We start from the raw sequence: 8031 nt of genomic DNA, 5'->3' as shown, positions 1-8031 counted from the left end.
TCTCTGTCTCTCTGTCTCTCTCTGTCTCTCTGTCTCTCTGTCTCTCTCTGTCTCTCTCTCTCTCTCTGTCTCTGTCTCTCTCTCTCTCTCTCCATCCCTTGCATTTTCTCACACATATCCTAATGAGAAATTAAAGAGGAAAAGATGTTTCTTCCTCCTTAATTCTCCTTATTTGCTACTTGAAACAGCAATCATCATCACAAGATTTTTATATCATAAAGGGAGTCTTTGCTTAGGAAGGCAAAGCTTTTAATGTGGTTTGAAGTCTGCTTTCAGCCACTGACCCCTGGCCTGGAACAGCCTGGGAGAAGAAGTAGATAGCTTTTATTCTCCTTATTTTCAACTTTAATTATTTTCTTGGACTTCAGAACCTTTCCCTGTCTCCTTAGGCAAAATATTCCTTCTTTTTCTTGTCTATTAGAATATAAACTCCTTGAGGGAAAAGGCTGTCCCTGTTTTCTATATTTATGTTGTCTCCTTAGAATGTAAGCTCTTTGAGGGCAGGTACTGTCCTGCTTTTGTGTTTGTATCTCTAGTGTTTACACATTGCTTTGCACATTATAAACATACTTTTCATTCATTCTGTTTCCCTATAACCCTCCAGTCCCCCTTAGACTCCACTGAACCTAGGAAAGATTATGAAAAAGGTAGTTTGTCTGTGAACCCTCTCCACTCCTCTTTTACCAAGCCCTTTACTCACCAATTGCTATATGAGAATCCTTATTCTACTTCCTTGGATGCTTAAAGCCCCCCATTTGACTTTATCATCTCAAAAAACATAAGCATTTTGGATTTCTAGGGATAAGGATTGAACATGTGATTTCACTGATACAGGAAAATCCCGAATAAGGAAATTCTCTGTACCAGTCCTGATTGGCACCTTCTCTTCAATATTAAGAGAGCTGCTTGGACTTCTGGTCTCCATCAAAATCTTCAGATAGCTGTTATAAGTCACAAAATAAATGCAAGGATTACGTAGTCCAATTCTTATTATTTTATGTGTAAGGAAATCGAATCCCAAATAGTCTAAGTGACATCACAAGGTGATTAGACTGGATTGTAAATTCAATATGAGTCTCTATTACATCAGGACAAATGCCAGCTTAGTGCCCATCATTAAGAAAGGCATGGGACTTAGCTCTTCTCAGCAATATGATGATCTAAGACAATTCCAAAAGACTCGTGATGGAAAATTGCTATCTATGTCCAGAGAAAGAGCTATGGAGTCTGAATGAAGATGGAAGCATACTATTCTCTCTTTTGCTGTTGTTTTTTCTTGTGTTTTTTCCCTTTTTTGTTCTGATTCTTTCACAACATGAGTAAAGTAGAAATATGTTTAATATGATTGTACATGTAAAACCTACATCAGATTGTTTACTGTCTTGGGGAGGGAGCTGAGATGGGAGGGAGGGAAAAATTTGGAACTCAAAATCTTTTTTTTTTAAAGCAATTGGGGTTAAGTAACTTGCCCAAGGTTACATGGCCAGTTTTTTTTGTGTGGGTGCTAAGTATCTGAGGCCAGAACCAATCCCGGGTCCTCCTGACTCGGGGCCAGTGCTCTTACTCACTATGCCACCTAGCTGCCCCTGGAACTCAAAATCTTATAAATGTGAATGTTGAAAACTATCTTTACATGTAATTAGAAAAAATAAATGCTATTGAGTGGGAAAAAATAGATAAGAAAAAAAAGAGGGAGAGTCATGGTGTCCCAAATGAGAGGGGCTGATCCCCCTGTACTCTGCCCTACCATTGTTTAGTTCTGGAGCTACATTTTAGGAAGGACATTGAAAAGGAAGAAAGCCCAGAGGATGGCTATTTGAGACCTTGACATACAAGGGTCACTTGAAGGAACCAGGGATATTGAGAATGAAGAAGAAAAGACCTAGAGGAAACATGATGGTCATCTTCTAAGTATGTGAGGGGTGACCATATAGTAGAGGAGTTAGATTTGTCCCTTCCAGAAAAACTTGAATCATATCTGGAAATTTCTGAGCAGAGAATTTCATCTTGATGTAAGGAAACATTTCCTAATAATTAGAGCTGTTCAGAAGACTGCCTGGGGAATTAGCGCTTCCTACTTGCTAGAGTTTTTCAAGCAAAGGTCTTTTGTCAAAGATATTGTAGGGGGGACTCCTGATTAAACTTGGTGACATGAGGTTTGGACCAGATGGCTCATGTTGTCCAGTCCAGCTCAGAGACTCTGCCATGTTGGGACTAGAACCCAATTGTTCTTCCTTTCCAGTCCAGGGCTGGCTCCCTTATGGCACAGCTGTTTTATCTGAAAATTGACTCCTGATCAGGTGTTAATGACTTATAAGAAAGTAATCCCTTGTACTTCTGTATTCTCCTTTTAAAGGGGGAGGGGGGGCTTTACATGTTAACAATGAAGAACCACAGAAAAGTTACAAGAACACTAATTGAGGAATCTGAAAATTCAGGTTCTAATTTGAGATTTTGGTGTTTTCTTTTTTCTTTTTCTTTTTTTTTTAATTTTTGGAGAGGGGAAAGTAGGGCAATTGGGGTTAAGCAACTTGCACAAGGTCACACGGCTAGTTTTGTGTTAAGTGTCTGAGGCCGGATTTGAACTCAGGTCCTCCTGACTCCTAAGCCAGTGCTCTATTCATCGCACCACCTAGCCGCCCCAGTGTTTTATTTTTTTTTTTATCACCACTATCTGGTTATGTGACTCTGTGCAAGTCACTTAATTATTATTACTTTTTTTCTTTGTCTTCTCACTTTACGGGGGAGGGAATATAATATTGGTAAAGCAAAACACACTTAGAGTGCCTGGCACATAGTAGGCCCTATGTAAATGCTAGCTATCATCTTCATCATCATCATCATCATCATTATCACTATTACTTGCTCTTTTGTACCTCCTAGTGTCATAGTAAGGTGAAATAAAATAGAATCATCAAGTATTAGATCTGGAAATCTCGGGGCATTGTCACATTTCACAGATGAGGAGTCTCACATCAGTACCAAAGGGATGGGTCCACAGGAGTCTGTCTCAACAACTCAGGGATCCCTTAATCACTCACAGGGGTGTGCTAGAATCAATTCCAAACCAACCTAAAAGGATGGCTTGTTAAATTTTCAGTGTGAACACTTACCCCTTGGAGATCCCACAAAGGCAGGTTTGATTGGTTGTTTTATTGACTATCTTAAGAAAGTGATGTAAAGGGGCATCCAGGTGGCATAGTGGGGAGAGCACTCACTGGCCCTGGAGTAAGGAGGACCTGAGTTCAAATCTGACCTCAGACACTTAACTGTGTGGCCCTGGGCAAGTCACTTAACACCATTGCCTCAAAAAGAAAGAAACAAAGAGAAAAATAAAGGAAAGAAGAAAGAAAGTGATGGAGAAAGTACTAATAATGCAGGTCAAATTTGCAAGTTTGTCCTGCATAAGCTGCTCTCCCCCAATCCTGAGAGCTTCTTGTTAAACATTTATCAGCACAAAAAATGCCTTAATATCAGATAGATTAGCATTTCCTTTTCCTTGTGGTCTAAAATATTGCATAGTGATGGCTATATAAAGTGCCACAGCTTTGTTTCCTAAAGCCTTTGTAGAAGGGGGAAGTCTGAGGCCCAGAGAGTGTGACTTACCCAAAGTCCCATAGTAAGTGACACAAAACCAAAACCCAGATTTTCTGGTTTTAAGTATGGTGGTCTGTCCTACACAAGATACTATGAAAGCATTTTTAAAAAATGTGTCCATATACACACACACACACACACACACACATATATGTTTATATATGCATACATGTTACATATACCTATAATTTATAAATATATGTTGTTGAGTCATTTCAGTCATGTCTGATACTTTTTGACTCCATTTAGGATTTTCTTGGTAGAGATACTGGAGAGGTCTGCCATTTCCTTCTCCAGCTCATTTTACAGATAAGGGACCTGTGGCAAACAGGGGTAAATGACTTGCCCACACAGCTAGTGAATATCTGAGGCCATATTTGAACTCAGGAAGATAAGTCTACCTAGCTACTCATATATAAATAAATAAGCGGATGAATAAATAAAATGTACATACATAATTCATAAATTGAGCACATACATGATAAATATAGCTGTGTTTATATATGTATGTATATGTATTAATATATTTATAAACATATTTTGTTCAAGTTATCATTAATTCAAAGGAATGAATTTCAATATTCAATGCAGATCAATGGAGAACACACTTTGGAGGCAGACAGCCCACCTAAAGTTAGAGATCCTGTTTCGTTTAATCATGGGGATACCTAAACACATCACTAATCCACTACTTCTGCCAACATACACAAAGATAAAATACTGAATAAGCTTCCTTCTCAGTCATTTAGGATTGAATGGTTTGGGTGGTTTAGAGCTGTTACCCAAGCTTAATTATAATCCTTTAGTTTTCAGGGCAGCCTGCCTGGCTGGATCTCCTTAACTCCACTTAGAGTACTTCCTCTTATTTAGGACTTTTTCTCTAATCCAGGCAGTTTCAAAAGTATTTTGAGTAGCTTCTCAGGTACACCAGATTCCTTAGTAACTAACTTCAATGAGAATGACCTTTGGATATATAGAAGGAAGAAATGAGTTGCTTCCAAGAAGTGGGAGGTGTCAATTTCCCCATATATTAAAAAAACATTTAACTAGTAAAAAAATTATAATTTTTAAAACAAAGTTTTCCCTTTGTCTTAGGAGCATTTATATTTTCACCCTTGTAGTGGTTTTTTAAAAAAATCATTCCAAAAGTGCCATATGCAAAAATAGCAGGTGCTTGGATCAGACTTTTAGCTGTGAAAGAAAGCATGGAAAATGAGATAAAGGCCAACAGGGGCAGATTACCTTATACAAAGCCTTCCTTACACATCGGCAAGCCTCACATGTTTTCCATCCTATTTATTTTTCTCCACAAGATAAGGTAAAGAAGGCATGCTGTGGCTAACTCTTGTGTTATAGTTAATTTTAACTTCCATATCAATCCGCCAGAGATGCCTTTTCAAGTTATAAAAAGTATTCCACTATAATTATCAAGTTGGGGAGAATGAGGTCATTGTTCTCATGACACTATTAAAAGCCAGGACATAACTGAAGGGTAAAAACATCTCACACAACCTATCTCCTTATGCAGTGAACCAAAGAAGCATTGAAAGTTGGGGTGGATGGGCCCCCAACTCTACGATCCCTCCACCACCACGCCCATATCCAAGCTGTGCCAAGACCTGCTAATTTCCCCTCTACAATATCTCTTGATTATGCCCCCTTCTCTCCTCTGATATTGCCACAGCTTACCACCCTGCTCAAGGTTATCACCTCATGCCTGGATCACTGCCATAGCCTGCTGGTGGGTCTGCCTGCCTCAAATCTCTTCCCCACTCCAATCCATTCAGCCACCAACATGACTTTCTTAAAGCACCAATTTGATCATGTCAACTCCCCAAACCACTCAACAAACTCCAGTGCTCCCTATTGCCTCTAGGATCAAATGCAAAATGCTCTGTTTGACATTCAAAGCTCTTCAGAACCTAGCTCCCTCCTTCCTTTCTAGTCCCCATCCCATACTCTTTGATCCAGTGACATTGGCCTCTTCATTGTTTCATAAACAAGACACCCATCTCTGGGCTGCAGGCATTTTTTTCTGGTTGTCCCCCATGGCTGCAACATTCTCTTGCCTCAGCTCCAACCACTGACCTCCTTGGCTTCAAGACCCAACTAAAATTTCACCTTCTACAAGAAGTCTTTCTCAACCTCTCTTAATTCTAGTGCCTTCCCTCTGTTAATTATTTACTCTTTATTCTGCAAATAGCTTGTATGTATGTGTATGTATATATTTATATATGTTGTTTGTCCTTCATTCTCAAAGAGGACCATCACATGGGAGGTGATATCATGATTTGCTAGTGAAGTGGATTTAAGTGACGCAGGGCTGTGCAAAGTCACCAGCCTCAGTTTCTCCTCTGGGTCCATCTGGGTCCAGTGGTCAGATATAGATCAGGACCACTGGAGATGGCCCTGGATGCAGTGGGGGATCTTGACCTTTTCAAGCTAAGGTCTTTCCCAAGTCTCAAGTTTGACTGAGGCAACACTCATTCAGTGATTAAGGCTTCATAAGAAATGAGGCATGTGTGTGTGATATCTCCCATTAGATTCTAAGCTCTCTGAGGGTACAGACTATCTTTGGCCTCTTTTTGTATCCCCAGCCCTTAGCACAGTGCCTGCCACAGAGTAAACAATTAATTAATGTTTAATGACTGATGGATTAAGGGGTAGCTAGGTAGTGCAGTAGAGAGAGCATTGATCCTGGAGTCAGGTGAATTCAAATCTGACTTGACACTTGGCACTTACTTATTAGCCATGTGACCCTGGCAAGTCACCTAACCCCAATTACCTCAGTGGAGGGGGGAAGATTGATTGAGCCTAACATCTTAAGTGGATGCCATTAATCTATCAAAAATGGAATCTGTCCCTTTACAAACAGATGAAACATGGGGTAGTAGTCTTCTTTGTTTCATCAGACCCTGTACCATTAACCCTCCATACAAGGTAAGATTTCTTCACTGTTCAGTAATGTCTCTCGAACCACTGGAGCAAGGAAGAATGGGAATTTAGCTTGAATCGGTATGACTTTTTGCAATGGGAAAAAGGGAAATCACAGCTGTCATCATTCTACAATGGATTCTTTGATCCTGCCTACTGTAATTTACTTTTCATGGATCCCTCTTTAATCAAAAGAATCATGATTTCTGATTTCTTAAGATTGTAGGCTTCTACAAATTAGTATGTGATTTTCATGAGTTTCTATAACAAAAATAATTTGACACTTGATGGCTACCTTTCTGGGTTATGAGCCTTTTGGTACTTACTTAGATTGAACTCCAGTGATAGATTCACCCTGCCTTCAATGTGAAATTCCTGATGTCACTTTGTTTGGACTTCTTCGAATTTATCTTTTTGTTGGATATCTCCAACTGTAGGCCCCATAGACATCTTAAACTCAACATGGCCAAAACAGAACTCATCATTTTTTCCCCAAAACCTTCCCTTCTCCCTAACTCCCTATAACTGTTAAGGGTACACCATTCCTCCTAGTCACTCAGGCTCACAACCTAGGTGTTATCCTTGACTCCTCACTCTCACATCCTATATCCAAGTGCTGTTCATTGTGCCTCAGTAACATCTTCCATACATGCCCCCTTCTTTTCTCTGATGTATTCTCTCATCTCCTCCTACCTTGACTATTGCAATAGGCTTCGGGTTGGTCTTCTTGCCTCAAATCTTTCCCCATTCCAGTTCATTCTCCACTCACCTATCATGGTCATCTTCCTAAAGTATAGGTCTATGTCTCTCCTATTAAATAAATTCCAGTACCTTCCCATTACCTCCAGAACCAAATATAAAATCCTCTGCTTGGCTTTTAAAACCTTTCATAACTTGGCCCATTTCTACCTTTCTAGTCTTACACTTTATCCAGTGACACTGGACTATAGTAAACAATAAACTTTTTTTTTTGCTTTTTGTAGGGCAATTGGGGTTAAGTAACTTGCCCAAAGTCACACGGCTAGTAAGTGTGTCCAGTGTCTGAGGCCAGATTTGAACTCAGGTCCTCCTGACTCCAGGGCCAGTGCTCTATTCACTGCGCTACCTAGACACCCCAACAATAAATATTTTTCATGTGTCTTGATGAAATTTACAGAGAGGAAGATTTAGGCTCAATGTGATGAAACACTTACTGACAAGTCTATTCCAAGGTAAAACAGAATGCTTGGGTAGGGGTGCAAATATATTGGCTTCCTTCTCTTTCCTCTGTCTTCTCTGAGAAAATTCTGGATGATCAGAAGGGATTTCTTGTTCATGGGTTGGCCTAAGTTGATTCTGATACACCTTCCAACTCTCAGATTCTATGAATACAAAAATATTTCGTGGGGGGAACAGTTTGAACATTTCAGTGGAGCACCAACTCTTCAAAATACTATTTTTTTGGCCACCCACATCTCAGGTGGTGTCTAAGAAGAAATGCAGTGATACGTGGAAAATGGC

Source organism: Petaurus breviceps, unplaced genomic scaffold (genome assembly GCF_028583685.1).
Source record: "Petaurus breviceps papuanus isolate PSGF00001 unplaced genomic scaffold, PetGlider_PUasm1.0 126, whole genome shotgun sequence".
Classification (NCBI taxonomy): domain Eukaryota; kingdom Metazoa; phylum Chordata; class Mammalia; order Diprotodontia; family Petauridae; genus Petaurus; species Petaurus breviceps.
Note: the sequence above shows the minus strand (reverse complement) of the source record.